The sequence below is a fragment of the Wyeomyia smithii genome, chromosome 2 (assembly GCF_029784165.1).
Source record: "Wyeomyia smithii strain HCP4-BCI-WySm-NY-G18 chromosome 2, ASM2978416v1, whole genome shotgun sequence".
NCBI classification, from domain to species: Eukaryota; Metazoa; Arthropoda; class Insecta; order Diptera; family Culicidae; genus Wyeomyia; species Wyeomyia smithii.
In genome coordinates this window covers 78239667-78258416 of record NC_073695.1, presented here as the reverse complement: position 1 = coordinate 78258416, position 18750 = coordinate 78239667, and positions in this window count along the sequence as shown.

Below are 18750 nucleotides of genomic sequence, written 5' to 3'. Positions count from 1 at the left end.
TGGAAAATCTTCTAAGATTCTTCCCAAAATAAGATAATTGTAATTTAATCATTCACACTATTGTACTATTGAAAACAGTCAAGCCTTGTAAAAACGAAAAATTCGACCTCTGATTAGTCGTTATATGATTGCTTCCCAAGCACGGTCGACAGAATCATATACCTTGCAATTGAAAACATGCTTTTTGGCCTATATAAGAGCCTGTTTCAGCCGAAGCCGCTCATAATAGTTCTAGACAGCGACAACAGCAGTCGTCCTTCCTTAGCAGCAGCACTAGCCCTGTGGTTGGTCACCACGTCTCAGGAGCAGCGCGGTTTTTCTCAGCGTGTGTCGCCAGACAGCCATTATTCTCCCCGTGTTGGGGCAGCATGAAGATTGCCATCAGGAAATCCAATTTTGGAAATCAAAATGCCTTTTCCAAGGCAAATGAACAAGTCATTGAAAGTTAATAATTTTTGTCAACGCAAGCAAGCATTCTTTGTTGCATCCTAGCAATTTAAATCTGTCGCACCCGTCGAATTCACTGAATGTAAAATAGCTTTCATAGTGCATGTTGTCCGTGTATCTTAATTCCCCCAATGTTAGGGCAGCTCAATAGTTGTAATCAGTAACCGATTTTGTACCGCAAAATGCTTTTTTCAAGGCAAATAAACAGATAATTGAAGGTTAATAATTTTCTGGCATCAACACAAGCAGACATTCTGTGCGGGATGCAATCAAATTCTGTTGTAGTTGTCTAATTTTTACTTTTACTTTATTTAGTAAACCCCCGACTGTAGGGGCAGCGCAAAGGCTGCGATCAGCATAACCGACATTGAATAATAAACTGCCCTGTTAGAACGCATTCACAAAGACAGTTAGTTCGACTATAACACAATATCGCACGCTTAGCCTTGGGGCTAATAGCGGTCTCGATCAACTAGGTTAGTTGAGAGAATTCGTTATCGATATTGTTTTTGGCACATTTTGCATGTGTATGATAAGTACAACGATACACCGTGCCCCAGTGCTGAGTCGAGAAAATTTCCAGATCCTCGACTTGATCGGGAATCGAACCCGATATCACAACCGTGTGGGAGAGCTAGCCGACTGACATCTCTAACCACAGAGCCACGGGGACCACATATATAGTTAGTTCGACTATGCAGGGCTAATATGATGTCGATTCAATCAATCAGCAGTTACAGAATTTCGTCGTCTCCCAGTTGCGACATGATGCAACACGCAACAGCGAGCAAACGAAATCGCTTGATGTTACAAACCGCAATAAGATAGGGGTTAAAACCGTTGCGTGTGTGAGAGCACCATCGGTGTTTATTCGCTGGATACAAAAATCAAATTCGAATTGTGGAATAATTCGTCTAAAGAACATAAGGAAATGGTAAATTTGAACTGAAAGGCGTGGTCTATTACGTAGCACCCTTCGGCTATAAAAGAGTGTTTCTGGGAAAACTAGCTACATTCATTAGTCGGAAGGTGAACTGAATGGACCGTCCACAACGTTGACAGCAGTAACAGCAGATATCGGCACTCAGCAGTAACAGAGGATAGCAGCGGGTCGCGCCTGTGGCTGCCTTCAAATTAAACAAATCACTTGCCCTGTGGTTGGTCACCACGTCTCAGGCCTCTGCCAGGCTGAACGCCATCGCGAGCGATCGGGCGAGATTTTTGCGGTACATCAGCCGGCACTTCCTCTAATGGAAAAGTAGGATCATTTTGTTCAGAAGAATATTACTGTCGGTAATATTACAGAGATGCGATTGCATCATATCCGATATGGAATTGAACGATTGTTCTTTTGAGGACAAATAAAACACTTAATTTGAAGAGTTAATAGCTTTGGGTACCAGTAGCAGTATGGTAACAGCCTCAGCGGTAGGTGCAGCCGGTACTTCCCTAAGGCCGATGTAATAAGGAAGTAAATGGAAGCGGCACAACGAAACAGTTCGGGTGTTCTTAGACGCGCGTCATTTTTCGTACGATAGCGGCGGTATTAGCGGTAGATGCATTTGTCAACACTTACTCCAGTAAAGCCGTGTCTAATTTTCAATGTGAAAACACCTTTCTATTGTGTTGGCCGTGCGCATTAGGCCTCTGCCAGGCTAAACGCGATAAGCGGCGCGAACCGATACGCCGGCCGTAGGTTAATTTATAGCCGTAAGTAGAGCTGTGTAAAAGTATTCTACTTCAACCTTGCGGTCGTGGCTTTGCACACAACCCTCCTGTGATTTTTTTCACAACATTTATTTGACACGGCACAATACTCCAATAATTATTATTTATTTTGTTTCTTATATTAAAACTTCCCAAGTTGGGTGCAGGAATTTGAATTTGATAAAAACACTGCTCAGTTTAGTACAAAACAACTTACTTACCTTACCAAACAGTCCCAAGCCGTGGTGTGGCCTTTGCTGTACGTAAGAGTCGTCTCCATTCCACTCGGTCCATGGCTGCAGTTCGCCAGGTCTGCAGCCTGCGTAGAGTCCGCAGGTCGTCTTCCACCTGATCGATCCACCTTGCCCGCTATGCACCTCTCCGTCTCGTCCCTGACGGATTGGTTTCATGAACCATCTTTACCGGGCTGTCGTCTGACATCCTTACAACATGCCCAGCCCACCGCAACCTGCCTATCTTAGCGGTGTGGACGATAGATGGCTTCCCAAGCAGCTCCTGCAGTTCGTGGTTCATTCGCCTTCTCCACACTCCGTTTTCCATCTGCAGTCCACCGAAAATGGTACGCAGCACCTTCCGCTCGAACACCGCAAGGGCGCGTTGGTCCTCCACAAGCATAGTCCATGTCTCATGCCCGTAGAGGACTACCGGTCTGATCAGCGTCTTGTAGATGGTTAACTTGGTGCGGCGGCGAATTCTACTCGATCGAAGCGTCTTCCGGAGACCAAAGTATGCACGATTTCCTGCCATAATGCGCCGTTGAATTTCTCTGCTGGTATCGTTGTCGGCAGTTACCAGTGAGCCCAGGTACACGAACTCATCGACCACCTCGATTTCATCACCACCAATTTGAACTCGAGGTGGGAGGTTACTGATACTGTTACTGTCTTCACGTGAACCCTCTTCCTTTCTTGTACTTCGTCTTCGATACATTGATGACCAGTCCAATCCGTTTGGCTTCAGCCTTTGTACGTATCCGCCATCTTCACAAAGGTCCGAGCCACAATGTCAATATCGTCGGCGAAACCAAACAGTTGGACCGACTTTTGGAAAATCGTGCCACTCGTGTTAATCCCCGCTCTTCTAATGACACCTTCCAGGGCAATGTTGAACAGTAGGCACGAGAGACCATCACCTTGCTTCAGCCCTCTTCGGGTTTCGAAGGGGTTCGATAGTGCCCCCGAAACACGAACTACACACATCACTCGATCCATCGTCGCTTTGACCAACCGCGTCAGTTTGTCCGGAAAACCGTAGTCGTGCATAATTTGCCATAGCTTGTCCCGATCGATTGTGTCGTACGCCGATTTGAAATCGATGAACAAATGATGTGTGGGCACGTTATATTCGCGGCATTTCTGCATAACCTGCCGAACCGCAAATATCTGATCCGTGGTGGCCGTCCAAGCTCCTGCACATATCGGCTTGCGGCACGAAGCCTTTGCGGGAGCTGTTCAGCTTCTCGTAGAACTTTCGAGTGTCGTTAGCTTGGTACAGCTCTTCCATCGCTACGCGATCTCGGTAATCTTGCTGGCGCTTCTTCCTTCGGAGGACTGAGTTTTGGCTGTTCCGTGCCTGTCGGTATCGTTCCACGTTCGCTCTCGTGCGGTGTTGCAGCATTCTCGCCCGTGCTGCATTCTTCTCCTCGACTAACCGTTTGCATTCGCCGTCAAACCAGTCATTTCTATGATTTGGGGCCCTTGTACCTAGTAGCGCTACAGCAGTGCTACCTATGGCGGATCGGATGCTTTTCCAGCCATCTTCAAGGGTAGCTGCGCCGAGCTGCTCTTCCGTAGGTAGCACTGCCTCCAGCTGCTGCGCGTATTCCTGTGCAGCCTCGGCGTCCCGCAGTTGCTCAGTAATTGGTCGCGGCGTTCGACTTCGGCGGGTGTTATACACCGTCGATAGTTTTGAGCGCATGCACACAGCTACTAGGTAGTGGTCCGAATCTATATTCGCACTGCGGTAGGTGCGAACGTTGATGATGTCGGAGAAGAACCTGCCGTCGATTAGAACGTGGTCGATTTGGTTCTCTGTCTGTTGGTCGGGTGATCTCCAGGTGGATTTGTGGATATCTTTGCGGGGGAAGAAGGTATTTCGGACTACCATACCACGGGAGGCCGCAAAGTTTACGCACCGATGGCCGTTATCATTAGACACGGCATGCAGGCTATCTGGTCCGATTACCGGTCTGTACATTGCCTCCCGGCCTACCTTAGCATTCATGTCCCCAATAACGATTTTCACGTCCCGTCGCGGGCAGCTATCGTAGACGTGCTCCAGCTGCGCGTAGAACGCTTCCTTCTCGTCGTCGGGTCTTCCTTCATGTGGGCAGTGCACGTTGATGATGCTGTAGTTGAAGAACCGGCCCTTTATCCTCAACTTGCACATCCTTGCGTTGATCGGCTGCCACCCCATCACGCGTTGGCGCATCTTACCCAGTACTATGAAGCCGGTTCCCAGCGCGCTGGTTGTGCCACAGCTCTGGTAGAAAGTAGCCGCCCGGTGCCCGCTTCTCCATACCTTCTGTCCTGTCCAACAAAGTTCCTGCAGCGCTACGACTTCGAAGTTGCGTGGATGTAGCTCGTCATGGATTACCCTGTCGCATCCTGGAAAGCAGAGCGATTTGCAGTTCCATGTCCCAAGTTTCCAATCGTAGTCCAATCGTATTTCGTTGCCTAGGTCTATGCCGATTGTTCCGATCCGTATTATCTCTTACGTTGTTTGTAACATGTTGTTTTCCGGGGCGGCTTGTTGGGCCTTCCTCAACCCCCTGTCTCGCCGGGGGACCATCGTGTCAGCTCTGTTTAGAGTCCCACGCTGCCACCAGGACGTTGATCAGCCGCTCCTAACATGGAGATCAGACGCTGTTTTGAGCCGCACCATCTTGGTGAACAGACGCTCAGGTTGGCGAAGCATTTCCTCTACCGCCGGAGTATGGTTTACGCGCCAATGATCGCGTCGCACCTTCTCACTTAGCTATTGTCGGATGACAACATTGCCCAGGCAACACCAACTAGTCTAGTGTAATCATATGACTCGCGGAGGTGTGAGATAGGAACTTGTGAGGGCCGAAGCTATGTTTGACGCTCCTTCCAGGTTGTCAACTCACCATTTGTTAGTATGAGACAAAGTTTCGTTAAATTCTGAGAGGGCGCTGTGAATATCCTGTCGAGTTTTTTTTGACGTAGGACTACGTCTAACCGCGCTATATTGAGATACATTCTGCGGAAACTAAAACCAAGGTGTAAAGTTGGAATGAAAGATTTCAAACGGTTATAATGATGTAACCAGCGTTGCAAATCGAGCGAGAAGCGAAACCTTTCTTCTCCTTTCTGCTTGAGAACGAGACATATGCTACGCTTCTCAAGTCTTTTGCACACACGCTTTGGAGATACTCTTTCTTCTTCATGCATTCCCCTGAGTAGCAGCAAGCATGCACGGACACGAACAAACTTTTTCCTATTGCTACTCAGCTACCGTAAAAGAGTATGCGAGTTCTTGCTAGTGAGTAGGAGTACTCGACTAAAATGGCTTGACTAGGAGGAGTGCTTGAAAAACTATGCTCGAAAACGAAAATGCTTTCTTCCCGACATGCACCGACAGCCGACAGTGGGGCAACGCGTAGAGTATCGAACTGCTTCGGTAAGTTTTTTACAGCGGTCTAATACAAAACCAGCCGAAGCGAACCGCTGCCGAAGTAGTCATATTTTTTCCATCTGCAACCATCGCAAAGCATCTTGAATCAATTGTCTTCGGCTGGTTGTTCTCGCGAGTTGGGGAGTAGGTATACACGAGTACACACGAGAAGAGTAGACGAGATTGTGTGCATATGATCTCGGGAGTAAGAAAGAAAGCAGGAAAAAACGAGAAATAGCATGAATGGAGAATTCTCTACTATGAGAAAGCGGCGACACCGAGAACCTCACATAAGGTGTTGTATGCTGCTGACTAGTGAGACTAACAACACTGGATGTAACCACATGATGGATTACAATAATCAATATGTCGTTGGATTGATAAAATGATGGACAATTTTGTTATCATTAACACTTCATTGTTAAACAGTGAAAATTGAATACAAGTTCAAGGTCGAATTTTCACGAACAATGTACCAATCACATGCGAGCACGCCTGACACAGACTTCATGAGTAGACACCAACTGCCTGCTGTGATAACCTGTATAGTAGTAACAAAAATAAATTGACAGAAACTCCTTGTCCCAATAGGTCAACTAATGTTTGCTTCCATGAGCCAAGACTGTTTTGTATCTTGAACGTGAAGTTTTTTCGAGAAGTTCGTAACCAAGGTTGTTAATCGATAATTTATCGTTTGTTTATTACCATCCACTGCTTTACCATCTTTTGCTTTATTAGATATATCATTTAGATGCATTTTAAATGCAAATATGACAATGCTACATACCTCACTTTTCAAATTTGTGCTCTAAAAAGCGTCTCATAAGCTAATCAAAACTGAGAAATTTATTTTCCTGATTAGAAGTGAAACATAAACAAATAAGGAAAAGTTTCTTCCTGTTGCCTAGTGATGTTTCGTCTCCAATCCTCCGAAGTGAAAAAACGTTTCCTCACCCCGTGTCTGCTTTTTTATCAAGTCGTACACCATTCGCTACCTAAGACAAGACGCGACAGCTGGCTTCTTATTCTTCTTTTAGTAACGGCCGTCATCCCCGTCGAAATTTTTTTTAACGTTCCATACCGTTGATGCCAGAATGATTATTTTTAACAATTTCTGCAGGTCAATGAAAATAGAACAATTTAAAATTGCAATATATATGCGAATAATACTCAATTTTTATTTATTATTTTATGTTCAATAAAGCATACTTCTACTATCAAATTTTTTCTTCCTAAGTTTCTTGGTACCCAAATTTTTCGTTCCTAAGTTTCTTGGACTTCAACCGAAATAGTAAAAAACGATTAATCAATGCATTTTTAAAGTTATAACAGTGAAATACATTACTCGGTAATATCGTGTACCTTGCATACTTTTGCATCATTATTTATGAACAATTATATTAGCAAAATTATGAACCTCCAGCATCACTACTTTACAGTGAAAAGTAACTTCGTTGTATTTTCTACGTGACGATTGCGTTATCGGATTCCGCCAATCAGCAGCCGGTTCAAATTGGTTGAATGTAACGGTGACCAGCTGTCGCGTTTTGTCTTAGGTATTAACAACTATAAAATAGGATATTTTATGTATGATTATAATAATCTTTTAATTTGGGTTTTTACAACCCACACTGAGGGATCGCTCTGATCCTTAACATAGGGGGTTTCACCCCGGGAGCACTGAAACTCACCTGAGTAAAGATACCGGAACTCAACCGCATAGAGGCCAAAATTAGCCTCTGTCGACCACCACTCGGGAAACGCCAAAACTCCAGGATCCAAAGACTCCAACGCACCAAAAGAGGAAAGATTCTCTTTTTTCACTATTGAATAAAAACTCACGTCTGAACTCGTAGGCTGTCTCACCCAATGAGTATAAAAGAGAGGTGAGGAGGAAACTTACTAACACTTGCACGCGTTTCTCTGATCGCCCCTCTCCGCCCATAGTTGATGCCAAATAGTGACGTAGCTATTTGGGTTTCCCATTGAGTTCGTCTAGTTGTTTACATTTGAAGCATTTACTAATACTAGAAAAATTCACTCTCCTCCTCACCTCTCTTCTATGGTCATTGTGTCTAACCGAAAGTGTCAGTCCTGCTGACAGTTTATTCTCATTTATGTTCGCATCGTACGTAACAAGCGTTACTTATTATTTGTGAAGAAAAAAAAAAGCGTTACTTATAGTGAATTTTTTTATTCCACTGTGTGCGGGCAAAACTGCCGAGGAATAATAAAACGTCATCGCCATTTAAGACGCAAGTAAGAAAGAGATGCCAGATAATTGTTTACGAACTTAGCACGTGCGGTGGTGGGTTGAAGCTGACAAATTTTACAGTGCGCTTCGGGCAGCACGGCAGGTCAAAACTGGGTCAAAATCGAGCGAATAGAGAAGGGTTTTGACAGCAGTTAGTGCGCTTCCAGGTCAAAACGAGGTGAGCTGGTGGAATAAAGAAATTCGCTATTAATTTTTTCTATGGTTACTTCTAGAAAGGGCGTATGCCACAGCAATTCCTTTTTAAAAAAAACTTCATTTTAACAATTTTACAAACGTCTTTTGACGAACTTAATGAATAAAAAAATCGAAAGATTTTTCAATCTATTTAGACATTTGCCAAATTTTATAAACATAGTCTTTGTAAACTTTAGTATGCTTTAATCTCTTCGATCGCCTTAACTCGGCTCCCGAAGTTTCCATCGATAATTTTCTTTTTCTGGATCTAGAGGCCAATTCGCTGTCAGGAAAACCTCTGCAGTCCTGCTCCTCTTCTATGCTTGTTCGTTGTCCTAGAATGTCCGATCCTTCGATCGGTCTTCGTATCAGCACCAGCTTTGATCCATTAGGCCTCCTCTTTTGTATTTTAATTTGACTTCGGTGGGCCATTATAGGCACGTTTCCAATCGTAATCTGGAATGTATTTTTAGAATAACGCTTTAAAAAAATTGCCTTTGACCAACGCATGTGGTTATGTGGTTTGTTATTCTTGTACCACACCACATCACCCTCCATCAGGTTGTTAAAATTATCGTTAGTATTTTCAGTCGTAACATCTGTAGGGATTTCCCTCACATTAGTACGACCTGATGAATTTTCATCACTTGGAGGGCATGGTAACGACATTTGTCGTTTATAATGTTTTTTTGGGTTTATTAAATCTAAAATTGTTTTAGGAAAATAATTAAAAATTCTTTCAGACGGAAAACCTCCGTCATTTGTCAAACAGGTGTTTCTAAAAGTATATAGAAACAAGTTAATTTGATCCTCCCAGTTTAATTCTTTGGTTTCAGGTTCCATTAGAAACTTCTTTAAAACCTCTTTAATTGTTCTCACCGATCTTTCCGCTTGACCATTACTTGATGGATTATAAGGCGGACTTTTAAGCACCTTTATTCCTTGCCTTTCTAAAAAGTTGACAAAACCATAGAATTAAACGGGGGGCCTCCGATACCAGCACATCTGGTAACCCGAACCTTGCAAAAAAACGCTACTAGTTTTCTAAGAACCTTTTCCGAATCAGTACCCTCCTTCATATATTCAACTTCAATCCATTTGGAAAAGCTATCGACTATTAGTAGAAAAGTACGATGCTCAAAGTAAAAAAAATCTATGTGCACTCTACTGAAGGGTTTATAAGTAGGAATCCATTTGGATTCTACTTTTGATTTAGGCATTATCGCCATACTACAGCAAATATCACAGCTGGTTACATAATTTTCAATATCCCTATTTATTCCGTACCAATAGACAGAACGTCTAGCCAGTTGCTTCATTTTAATCATACCAATATGATTGGCATGTAATAATTTTAAAATTCGGCTTCGCATTTGCGATGGCATTACCACCCTATCTTGATATAACAAGCATTCGTCCATAATCTCTAACTCATGCTGATTGAAAAAAACCTTAAAAATTTTTTTATCAACTTTCTTTGGCCAACCATTTCTTATATATTTAAATATTTCCATTAAGAAGTCATCTTTCTTAGTCATACTGGCTATCTGCGTTGAATTAATAGGGAGTTCCTTGCTAAAATTTATATGTTTTATTATTTCCTCGTCTAATTGTTTTGGCACCGCTTCTGATAATGGAAATCGCGAACAGAAGTCTGCGTTTCCCATTTTAGAAGAGGGCCTGTACCTTATATCAAATCGTAAATGGACATTTCCAGAATATATCGCTGTAATCTTGTAACGAATATTGCGTTCTTGCCTTCTTTCCCAAAAATATTAACCAACGGTTTATGATCTGTGAAAACTACAAATTTTTGGCCATACAGATATTTATGAAACTTTTTTATTGTTGATACCAGGGTCAACGCTTCTAGATGAAGCATAAAGTAATTCCGCTGGGCTGAATTCAAGGAGAATGATGTGAAACATATTGGTCTTTCAACCCCATCCACAATATGTGCCATCACTCCCCCTAGGCCATAGCCGGACGCATCAGAAATTATCACAATTTGTTTCTTTGGATCATAGAATTCCAAAATTTTGCAATTAGCTGCCAGATAGCCGCTGGCGACTTTTTTGCTTTGCAGCAATTGTGTAGCAACGCCACCGAAACAATTGAATCACACAAAGAGAAAAATAAAACCCGCAATGAAAAGCGTCGAATTTATCGCTAACTTTGATCCTCGTCGCCAGTTATAAAATAGGATATTTAATGTATGATTATAATAATCTTTTAATTTGGGTTTTTACAACCCACACTGAGGGATCGCTCTGATCCTTAACATAGGGGGTTTCACCCCGGGAGCACTGTGACTCACCTAAGTAAAAATACCGGAACTTAACCGCATAGAGGCCAAAATTAGCCTCTGTCGACCACCACTCGGGAAACGCCAAAACTCCAGGATCCAAAGACTCCAACGCACCAAAAGAGGAAAGATTTTCTTTTTTCACTATTGTATAAAAACTCACGTCTGAACTCGTCGGCTGTCTAACCGAATGTGTCAGTCCTGCTGACAGTTTATTCTCATTTATTTTCGCATCGTACGTAACAAGCGTTACTTAACTTTTTCTATGGTTACTTTTAGAAAGGGCGTATGCCACAACAACCTTGTTCGTAACCATTTCCTCTATCAGACAGTTTAACGTTCTGTTGTTAGAAAGTTATTAAAACTGATGTTTTGAAGGTAAAAGTGCTGGCGCAGGCAACAGTACTGCACCGAGCAATGTATGAATACAGCGCTGGTCACTCGTCGTTTACCAGTGCAGAAGAACTCGATATTCATTTGTATGCAGCGAAGCCAAGTGACGACCACATTGCCGCTGCCGACGCACAGTGAGGAGTGGTGGGTTAATGCGTAGGTATCGTTTTGCGATCTGGAACATAATCGAATTGTCGTTTGAATTGTCATCTTCTTCTTCTTGTTTCCTATAGTAGCAAATATCAGAATTCAATATGATTATTCGGGTGCCGCAAAACACGCAGCACCGCCGGGGACAACAAAATTTTGTACGTGTCAGTAGAAGCAGATAGCAGGGTATATAAATTTGGTGCATTGTACATACATTTCGTTGTTTATTTTTGAACATTACACTCTATTTTTCTCAGATTTATTTAAATAACTAAACATAGAGTATTTAAAAGACAATGGAAAACCAAAATGCTACGTACAGATCTTTGAAGAGGTAGTTGAACGAGCTGTAATGATTATTATATTTTGCTAGCTAAATGAAATGAGTGCAATATGACAATCTTAGTTGCATCCCACGGTGGCGGTTTTGAAGAAAACCAAATTTATTTCATCTTGGTATAAAAGTTCCCACATTTGTATGTTATTTGTATTTTTCAATTAGAAAATTTTTCACATTTGCAGCTTCAAAATACTACCTTACTTGTAATTGAACAACACTATGCAAATTTTCAATTGCTGAGGCTAATGTTGTTTATCATTCTAGCCCGGTTTATTTTTGAAGATAACAGACATATGACTTCCAAATATAACATCTTTGTTGTTTTTTGGTTTTTTGAAACTGATTAATTTTTTTGATTCAGTTTACTGCTGAAATGTTTAAATTTTCCTGAATGGAATGTTAACTTGTTCATAAAATTCTATGTGAATTATAAATTTTCTGTGAATATACATTTTCGACTAAAAGAATGTAATTCTTCAACGTTATTTTTTCCACGAACTTTTATGTGACATCTTTGCCGCTTTGTGATCGGTGAGTGAGCTATCTTTCACAAGATAAATAAATATAGAAGGAACTTTAATTTCTACTAAGTCGTCCTCAATTTAGGTTTTTCATAGAAGCGTATTGAAGAAAATTGACTGTATCAGAATGTAAGGTAATGTTAAAGATAATTTTTTTCCGTCTAAACTAGGTTGCTGCAAATAAATAATCAAAATACAGACCCTGTTCGATTTTGGCAACAGACCAGATTTTTTTTCTGTTGCCAAAATCGAACCATGCCAAAGACGACCTTAACAGTTGATATGGCCACTAATGAACTAATTTTAGTTCCAAGTCGTATCCAGGTATCGCTTGATAAATTTGGGCTGATGACCTAGATACTTCATACTACCACCCGAATAATTAGAGGCATAGTACTGCTTTGATCATTTTCATTATATTACCGGAACATGTTCCGGTCATATCTCAGGAACCGTTTTACCGATTCCGGTCACCCGCTTCGGCAACCTAAGGAACCAAAATACCATTCCTTTGGAGGAAGTTGAGCTTAAATTGGTTAAAAAAATCAAGAAAACTAAAAAAAGTGATTGAACATAATCACTCGTTTTTGGCACATGTGTGCCAAAATCAATCCGTATCAGAAGTAAAACGAGCTCAAAGCAAATATAAAACTATTGCAGTCCTACGTCAACTATGCGGTCGTGTCTTGGATACCACCCTTCTTTTTTCCTGTATGGACTTCTTCCACACTGCGACCAGAATCGTTGATCTATTGTGAGATATGCCCGGGTGTCTGCTGTATCCCGCACTTCTATTATCAGCAATACCGCTATTGAGAAGTGGCATGCTTATTTTTTTATCTGTGCTTGTGTGTAATGTGCTACCCCCCCTTTTACACGTTTACTGTTCTCCTATACCGAGCCTCGATCTTCCTGCCAAATATCACCAATTATTATTCCCTGGAGAAGTTTTGTCGTGCGTCCTTCTGGACAGTTTTATTGATAGGAGGGATTTATTTTTGTTAAAAAGAAGCCGCGCAGGAGGAGGAAGTGGCTTTATGCTCAGAAACCTCTTCCGCGATTTTTCTCTTCAGTAATACCTCGAGCGCATTATCCAATTTATTTCTTCGAAACGAAATCCTTATCAACATTAGCTTTGCAAACAAACATACGTAAATTACAACAATCTTTAAGGTTTTCGCTCTTGAATGTAGTTGTTGAACAATGTGATCCAAACGACTAGTAACCGATAATCATTAACATGTTTCTCTACAGGTAATAAAACCGGTATTGAAGGACGTATAGCAAACCGTTTTCCAAACAGATAGAAAATACTGGGCGTTGCAGGAAGAAAGCTGATTATTATCTCTGCTAGATTAACCAAATACACATTAGCCGTTCTATGATGGCTGACCTGTCTGAGTTCGATTATTAAGCCTCAGCAAGTTCTAACGGTCGTCATCATTTCACTTGATAAGCCGGCAAGTTTGATGTCAAAAGCCGATCCGTCCATCCGCCACAATCGGGATCCATGCCCATTCATGCTCGCAGCATAGATTGCGACGATGAGCACGGTAATATTTTATCCATTTTCTCTGGCAATTTTCAATTATCATTTCCCCGCTGATGATCATGTTTCGTGAATGGAACCCAAGCGCATGCGGCTTTCGATGCTCAGCGCACCAGAACCTAAAGTGTCTGCTAGACATAATGTTTTCACCGGTTTCGACTAGTTACAACGAAAATCGGCATCCAACTAGCCGCGTACCTACTAATAGTTGATCGGATGCAGGAAAGAAAAGTTCATCGATAACAATCCCGAACACTTCAATGGCGAGTAATTATCACATTTTGATTATGACTCTGCGTTTTTTGCTCACTGGAAAGATCGTGGTTTTGTTTTTATAAAAATCATCGCCCGATCATTCAGCAAACCGAGCCGTACCTTTGCACCAGGATTCGGGCGCAATGCCCGATGCCACACGGTTTGTGCGGGTATAAGCAAATTGATTATACCACCATGAAATAGACGAAAATACCGAGTCATTAGATTGATTGTTTGTTTCGACTACGAGTTTGCTGAGGAACGTCACAAATTTATACAACAGGATTCGAACGAGAAAAACTTAGAAATTTTATAATAAGGTCCGCTTTTACGTAGACTTATTTCGCGGAACCCTAATTATATTTGCTTTCTAAAATTGGTTTTAGTTTGTAAACTTAGAATTTCAAGCTAATTTACAGGGTTAACTCCTCGAAGAGGATTTTTTTTTTGTTCATCTATAATTTATTTGACACGGCACAAATACAATTTAATGTTTAACGGCGCCAATTATATCACTATTTTCCAGCAAAATGATTGAAATCACTCCGAAACTCGAAAAAATCATGTTTAAATAGAACTTGTTTTGAATCGAAATCCGTACACAGTTTTTTGTCTGAATCAAAACCCGTACACTCATGGGCGCAACTAAGGAAAATTTCTAGGGGGGGCTAGTTTTCATGTATGTCATTTTAAATAAGAGAAAAAAGAGTTTGAATATGCTTTTTTAATGACGCTTAAAATAGTATCGTAAAAGCAGAAAAAATCACTTCGGGATAGAATCTCCGAAGATATACTGAATATCTTGAACACACCGTCAACGCCAAGCTCTTTCAGCAACAATGATTCAATATTGAGGAGAGCTAGATTTGGTAAACGGCTGGGCAGTGCTTTTTAACAGTTCACCCGTACTAGTTAGAATAAAATAGACCCCACTGTGGTTCAAGGCATAATGCCCTATTCCTACCTCCACGTGGTACCGACTGGGATACGAGCAACCAAGGAAAAACCGGTGAACCGGTGGGGTAGTTGTTCTCCTTAGAGAGCAGGTTGTCTGCGCGTCTACCCCACAGGCTAGGGGCGGCTCAAACAGCGACTGATCCGGACCGAACGGTTGAACTATGAAATGCGGTGTCTCGCCGGCTACATCCATGGTGGCAGCTCCGTCGCAAGACTAGGCATCGCAGCCCTAGTAAGGCAGCATGCTGAAATAAACATACTACGGAGAATCAAGAATTCAAAACGAACCGGAACAATCGGCAATGACCCAGCCGACGAAATAAGGACGACGATTAGAAGCTCAGTACATGTAACAGTAGATCGCTTAATGACCCGGATGTCGACCGGATTCTGCTGGATCAGCTAGAACCCCGCCACTTCGACATCGTTGCGCTCCAGGAGCTTTGCCTGAAAGGAGAGAAGGTATGGTGGATTTGTGGCCGCAAGGCACAGTACCACCAAAGTGGCAGGCAATCAGCGACAGGTTGTGTTTGTTGAGAATTAAAGGCCGGTTCCACAACTACACTATTCCCAATGTGCACTGCCCTCACGAAGGAAGACCGGATACAGGGAAAGAAGCGTTCTACGCACAGCTGGAGAAACTCTACGATAGCTACTCGCGTAGAGATATCAAGATCGTCGTTGGGGACATGAACGGAAGGATAGACTTATATAAGCCGGTTATCGGCCCGCACAGCCTGCTATGCACCAACTTCGCAGCTTCCCGCGGATTAGCAGTCCAAAGTCCCTTCTTACCTCGACCAACGTACAGCAAAACAAATTGACCACGTTCTCAACGACGGCCCGTTCTTCTCAGACATTACAAACGTACGCACCAATCACGGTGATGATCGGACATGAAGACTTCGATACAAAAAACTATAAAACCCTGATAACCGGTAGTCCTCTACGGAAGTCCTTTTGATATTTTAGAACAGAAGGTGACTATCTACGGTGGAGCACAAGCGGACAACGGATAATGGCTACAGCGCATGAACCATGAGCTACAAGCGCTGCTTGGAGAGAACCCCAATGCACACCTGGCGAAAGACATTAGGTTGCGGTGGGCCGGTCACATCGTTAGAATGCCGGACGACAACCATGTGAAATCACTTCTCTTCAGCAACCCTACCGGCACAAGAAATTAAGGGGCGCAGCGTGCATGATGGCTCGACCAGATCGAAAGAGACTTGCGAGTGATGAGACGTCTGGGGAACTGGTGAAACACAGCCCAAAACCGAGTAAACTGGCGACTACTTGATACAGCACGAGTTACTACAGCTCTCGTCTGACTGGTAAGGTGAGTAAGAGAGCAAGGGTTGAGAATCGATCCTGGGTGCAGAACTAGTTCTTAGCCAATGAATGACGACATCTCAAATTGTGTGGATTTTGATGCTCTGATAAGTAGTATGGAATGTATATATATTGAATACAATCATTCTCTGGGGAATTCTAGGGGGGGGCTAAACACGTTCCAGGGGGGCTTCAGCCCCCCCTAGCCCCCCCGTAGTTGCGCCCATGCGTACACTTTTGAATCGAAATCCGCACACACGCGATATAGACTGGATCAAAGTCCATACAACAATAAATCAAACTCCCTATAGATGAAGAAGTACAAAAATGAACATCTTTTATTTATAATTTATCTTTAAATTACCGAATAAGTATATTTTGAGGATCAACTGGCTCCTGAAGTTCCACACGGTTTTCTAATTTTTGATATCAGCTGAAATAGTGCAATTTTCGTAGCGTTTCGTAGTAACCGGAACACCGGAACCTCTCGAAGCTTCCCAGTACGACTTTCTCTTGCGCACCTCAGTCACAGCTCGTTTAAAATTGTTTGCCGTATATTTATACTTGTTTTCTTCCATAATATACTGAAAACAAGAAGAAAGTTCAACAATATATGCATGATACACACGCTGTACGGATTTCGATTCAAGCAAATAAAAAGAATCAAAATCCGTACGGCAGAGTTTTTGTTGAATAAATACAACTTACACTATTTATTAGACAATATACAGGTCGAAAATGACAAAGACTTACCTTTTCCATCAATTTTAAAAAGAGTAAAACACTTATATCCCACTTGATAATCGTTTTTATCTGAAGAACGTTTCCTTAGTAAATTCTCTAACGGTACAACTAGTGTCGTTTTCGTTTTTGCGGTCTAGCTACCCCGCGGACTACACTTTGTCCTATCACTGTTTTTTTTACATTTTCCGGACTATCCCGGACTACCCTTTTTCTGTCCCGGACAGTCCGCGCAAGAAACAGAGTGCAGTTTTGAAGACACCAACACATTCACACGTATGTGTCAAAATAAAAAAAAAATGTGTCAAAATCGGTTTGCTTTGATTATCGTTCTTCGCGTGTCAAACATCAGGTTGAATTTTATTTATTTTATTTTGTTATTTGGAAATTTTTCATTAAATTGGCAAATTTTTCGTACAGTAGCACAAATGCGATAAAAGACAATGGCGATAATGACCAAAACAAAAGTGACAGTTACCTCTGGTATTACGCACACCATTGCAACTGCTCGGAAAGTGTTTTTTTTTCAGCTGCAAAGCGTAGTCCAGGACGGGATAGTCCTGCCGTAAAAACGAATTAGTTTAATTTAACAGAAGGCCAACAACACAACGGATATGTACATGTAACCATCATATGAATTTTCACTTTTATAATGCTTAAAACTGAAGAAAAACATCAAGGTGTACGGATTTCGATACTGTACGGGTTTCGATCCAGGGTACGAGCTGAAACTAAATCTAACTTAAAGCTATAATATTTTGCATTGAAAGCACTGGTTTACTGTATGATGGATTTCATTGCCATAGGTAAGCAGCATATTTAATTTGTTCCGCTGCTGGGCCAAGATATTACGGACTGGCATATTGGGTTGTCTCCCTCGGGCCTTGAGAGTATCGTGCGGGTCTGATTGCTGTTTCCGGATCGGGGGTCTTAACGTGTTCTTGTTGTTAGATTGGATGTAGGCGGAAGGGGATAGGACTAAACTGGGGCGTGGATGGATTTCAGGAAAACGTATATAAGGGACATGTAGGATAGGTCACGGCTCGCCAAGACATCACGAACAGGAACAGCCGACTGCCTACCTTCGGCCTGCAGGGAAGCTTTTAATTTAGACCTGGCGTCACGGTGTACAGGGCATGACCAAACAACGTGCTCTATGTCGTGATAACCTTCACCACAGGCACAGACACCACTCTCTCCGAGCCCAACACGACGGAGATGCGCGTCAAATCTATAGTGATTGGACATAAGCCGGGACATCACGCAAATGAAATCCCGACCTACATCCAACCCCTTGAACCACGGGTTCGTCGACACCTTGGTGATTATGGAATGTAACCACCTTCCCAGTTCCCCTCTGGTCCAAGCATTTTGCCAACTGATGATCGTATTCTGACGTACAAATGGGAAAAATTCATTAAAGGCAATTGGTCTTTCATAAATTCCACCGCTTGTTGCGCCCACCTTAGCCAAAGAGTCCGCTTTCTCATTGCCTGGTATCGAGCAGTGAGAAGGGACCCACGCTAAGGTAATCTGAAACGATTTTTCGGATAAAGCACTCAGATGTTCCCGTATTTTCCCCAGGAAATACGGAGAGTGCTTAACATCTTTCATCGATCGGAGAGCCTCAATGGAACTGAGACTGTCCGTAAAGATGAAATAATGGTCCGTGGGCATTTTTTCGATAATCCATAGGGTGTACTGAATTGCAGCCAATTCTGCGACGTAAACAGAAGCAGGATTATCGAGCTTATGGGATATGGGTTAATTTGTTATTGAAAATACCGAAGCCAGTGGACCCATCAAGAAAGGACGGTTCAAGAAAGGACGGTTCAAGACCAGGCTCCAGAAGCGGTTTTTCAATGGTAGTACTCCAGCTAAGACCTCCAAACTCATAGTATGGGTCGACTGCATGCAACCCAAGGCGATACGCAAACAACGATATTG